The sequence below is a fragment of the Manis pentadactyla genome, chromosome 1, assembly GCF_030020395.1.
Source record: "Manis pentadactyla isolate mManPen7 chromosome 1, mManPen7.hap1, whole genome shotgun sequence".
Lineage (NCBI taxonomy): Eukaryota > Metazoa > Chordata > Mammalia > Pholidota > Manidae > Manis > Manis pentadactyla.
Window position 1 is genome coordinate 91,908,786 of NC_080019.1, and position 4,224 is coordinate 91,913,009.

The following is a 4,224-nucleotide window of genomic DNA, read 5'->3' on the forward strand; positions in this document are numbered from 1 at the left end:
TTCCTGTTGGATCACATTTCCTAGTCTCCTTTTGGGTAGATGGTAGTGAAGTGACTGAATGATAGCTAGTAAGTGCAGGTGGAATTGATGTATGCCGCTTCTAGGCTTGGCCCGCTATAAACCCCTTATATGTGACCCTCCGTAATCTCCATATCAGACACTGAGATGTGACACCCAAAAGTGAGCCTGGAAGCCTTGTATTGAAGATGAAAAAGACACACTATGGAACAAGCCTCAGTCCCTGAATCACTGCTTAGAGGAGAGTCCCCTGCTGCTCTGAGTACTAGTATTGTACTTTATATAAACAGACATATACATCTCTTAAGCTCAAGTATTGTTACAAGTATTTTACTGCAGCAGCTAAAAGTAACTTAGTTGATGCACTTGGGTCTGCTCAAGTTATTTCTCTAGGTCTCAGTTTCCTCTTTTATAAAATGAAGTAATTTGCCATACTGGCCTTCTTGCTCTTTCCCAAACACATTTGAACACTTGAGACTTCTGTACTGGCTGTTTCCTTTGCCTGAAAACTCTTTTGTTAGAAATTCACATGTCTTATACCCTCAATCCTCAGTTCAGTCTAAATGTGACCTTGTATCAGTGAGGCCTCCCTGGTCACATAATAACATTTCCCCTTTTCCACTACTCTTTTTACTTCTTATCTTGCTCTAGTTTTCCTTATCACACAGTCATCAAAGTATTTATTTATTTGGCACTGTAAAACACTTGTTGAAGAGTGGTGAATAAAGTGCTCTCCAAGGTGCTGAACAGCTATAAAAAATTATGTTCTAAATTTGAGAATTTATAATCTCAGGGGAAAAATAAAACAGATTAAAAAATCAATCTTAAATACACAAAAGGCGTATAAACACTGTGATCATTATATTGCCAAATACATTAGGGAAAATAGGGATTCTACTAATAATTGAGGACTTACTAAGTTTAATATGCTAAAATTTTAAAAACATAATTTCATTGGATGATTCTGCAAAGTCAGTATTATTTTACCCATTTTGTAGATGAAGAAACAGGTGAGGAGGACTGGAATGGAAGCTTTGTGAGAGTAGGACCACATCTGTTTTTTCACTATTGTATCTCTGGCATCTGAGCTTCTGACAGCAGGAAATACATTTCTTTTTAAGCAGAAAATTGTTTAAATAACTTGTGGATCAGTTAGGATTAGAATACATATCTGCCTGGATGCAAAGTCAGCACTTTTTTACTGTCAGAAGAGGGCAAATTAGTGGCACTCTGTTCTAATTCTAATTCCTGACTCTGGGCTGTTGCTTTTTCTGTTCCTTCTGATGAACGGCTGTTAGTCATCACATGTGTGTGTTGTTGCCCTTTATCGGCTCAGCCCAGCTATCATATCAGTGGTGGTGGGGGGCTTTCCCTGACCACGTGGTTGTAAGTAGTCCTCTCCAGTGACTCTCTGTACATCATCAGTTTGATTCCTGTGCATATCAAAGTGTGAGAAATGTGACTGCAGGAATATAGGTCATATCAGTCAATTAGTCTTAGCAAATAAGAGGAATGCTCTTACTATCTCTGTGTGCTCCTCTCTTATGGTTATCCAGAGCTAGAGCCCTAACTTTGGCATTATATTATCTGGGGTGATTAGGTCTGCATGGAATTAATGTGGAAATATTTAATGGAAAAGATGAACTTCAAGTGTTGAAAACAAAAAAGGAATTTGGTTTACTGAAAATGGGGAGAGAGCATTCTAGGTCAAAGAAAATTGAACGAGTACATTTGGGATCAGCTAACAATGGGGTTAGATGAACATCTATGTGTTGAGTTGGAAGGATGCTTGATCCAGAGCAGTACTTACGTGCAATGAATGGATGAAGGACGAAGGGAAATTAACATGGTGGCAGAGGAAACAGATGAAAGTAGCATTAAAGGGGCGCATGGGCAGAACATGACTAGATAGGATCTAGGTGAAGAAGGATGTTAACAGTTAAAAGCAGGAAGAAAAACACCTGCCAGAGGCAACTGGATTTTGTAAGAAGAAAATTATGAGTGTTCTAAGAGAAAAATATTATACTATGTAGTGAGGATACAGGTGATAATGTGAGAAGTTTTAAAATTGAAAAAAGAGGCTGATGAAAAAATGAACCATGGTTATAGATCATTTATTCATCTAGTTTACTGTTAAAGGAATCATATGGACAGGAGAGTTTAGATGGAATGGTAGTGGATTCAAGAATTACCTCCTTAGGCCTGGAAAACCAACTACCCTGTCTTTTAGCACAGCATCTTAGAGGGCCTGGTTTGTGTCTTCTCTGGTCATGCTCTGACTTAATTAGGTGAAGGACCAAAGACGTAAAGGGACATGACCACCTGAAGTCTCTGGCCTCCTTTTATTTTTGTACAATATTTTCAGTTTTATTATAAAAATGCACACACAACAAAGATTTTCTTAAGTCATTTCTTGGCTCTGCTTGCATTCAGCACTTGCTCTTGAGCAGCTAGCTTTCTTTGCTTTTACCAGCTCGACAAGTTCCTTGTATTGTTTCATGCAGTCCTTCTTTGTCCTGCCAGGCACTGCTTCTGCTAACTTTTCCCATCTTTCAGGTATGTTTACTGGGTATGTTTTCAAAGCTTGTTCCAAAAGCTTCTGTTCTGTTGTCCAAGGGGTGAAATCTGTTCATGGGCCTTCAAACCATTCTGAAGGCGGCACATTGTCTGCTTGATGCACCACTCCATGTTCTTTCTTAAATTTATCAAATGCCTTTTTGTTGATGTCATCTTTTTGATGAGGGTCAAGTTTTTGAAGACTCTTGCTTTGCCAATAACATCTTTGGCAGTTCTCTTGACTTCAGAAGAAAACTGTATGTTCATGTAATTAGCAATAACTTCCCATCTTGAATTTGTTCCAGCAGGGAAGAGGTTCACAGCTTTAATCAGTAATTGCAGATCATCTTCTGACCAATTTTTACTGCCATTTCCACCTCCGCCACTTCTCTGCATTCTTAGATGCTTGTCACATATAAGCCTCAGCTTCCTCTTTCTCCTTTCTCCTTTGCTCATTTATTTCTTCTATCTTGCATGAGTTTTGAAGTTTTTGCCTTTCCATTTTAATGGCTTTTTTCTGGAATTCTTTTTCCTTCTTTGCCAGTGCTTGTTGTCTAACTTCCTCTTCTTTCTCTTTAGCTAACCGAGCAGCTCCTAATTCAGCTTGTCTTTGTTTTTCCTTTGCCTCTTGCTCCTGCCATTTTGCTTCCACTCTTGCTTGCTTTTCTGCTTCTTTCTTGGCCTTTTCTTCTTTAAATTTGTTTATCCTTGGATCACAGCTATAAACATTGTCGACTAATGTTCTTATTCTGTTCTTTTTTTCCCATTGTGCCCTTGCTACTCTGTTCTGCTTCTCAATCCATCTCCTCTCATCACGACCTTCTGCTTTTTCTTTTTCTTCTTCATCTAAATAAGAAAATTCTCTCCAAGAATCAAAATTATACCAGAAAGAATAAAATGCATCTACATCTTCAAATGATGATTTCATATTACCAAGTTTAGGGACATTTTTTTTTTTGACCATCTGGAGTTCCTTTCAAACACTGGGGAAAACACTTGGATTGTCCTTTGCTTCGCTTTTAGAAGGAATGGAATTATCGAAAGTAGGATCTACAATGTTAAATGCTCGTCTTTTCACTGGATCAGATAACATTTCATAAGATTTCGTTATGCATGTAAAGTAGTCATTATCTCCTTCTTTTATTGGTTCACCAGCTGTTTTCCGTTTGTCCGGGTGATGTTTTAAAACCATTGCTTTGTGAGCTGCCTTGATTTGTCTCTGCGTAGCTGTGTATCTCACGTGGCCACATCCCAGTACTGCATAAGTATCTTGGTTCTTCCCGTCTTTGGGATCAAGTGTTTCCTGCACAGGAAACTCTTCTAGCTGCAATTCTTCATCTTCTGATTCCCCTGATAATTCTTTCTTATCCTCCAGTTCCAGAGGTCAGAGCGTGGCTGATGGCGGTGCCCTGGCCGTCCGCAGCGCTCGGCAGGAGCAGCACGGTGGCGCCGGGGCTGGCCCCGTGGGTGCAGTGGCCTGGGTGCGGAGTGGAGGGCGCTTAGCGTCCCTTCCAGGTCTACCTCCCTGGCCGAGCCTTGCGCCTTGACTCTACAGCGCCCAGGAACTGGTGCCTCTGGCCCCCTTTTTAAAGCATGTTCTTACAGACTCATGAATTCTGTACCTAAATGATGCCAACGTCATTTCCAGGG

General features: G+C 40.1%; 1 pseudogene; it reads right to left on the reverse strand.

Moving 5' to 3' along the window:
• Window positions 1–2,424: 2,424 nt before the first annotated feature.
• Window positions 2,425–4,203, reverse strand: LOC118921840 (dnaJ homolog subfamily C member 2-like; annotated as a pseudogene).
• Between the last annotated feature and the right edge of the window lie 21 nt (window positions 4,204–4,224).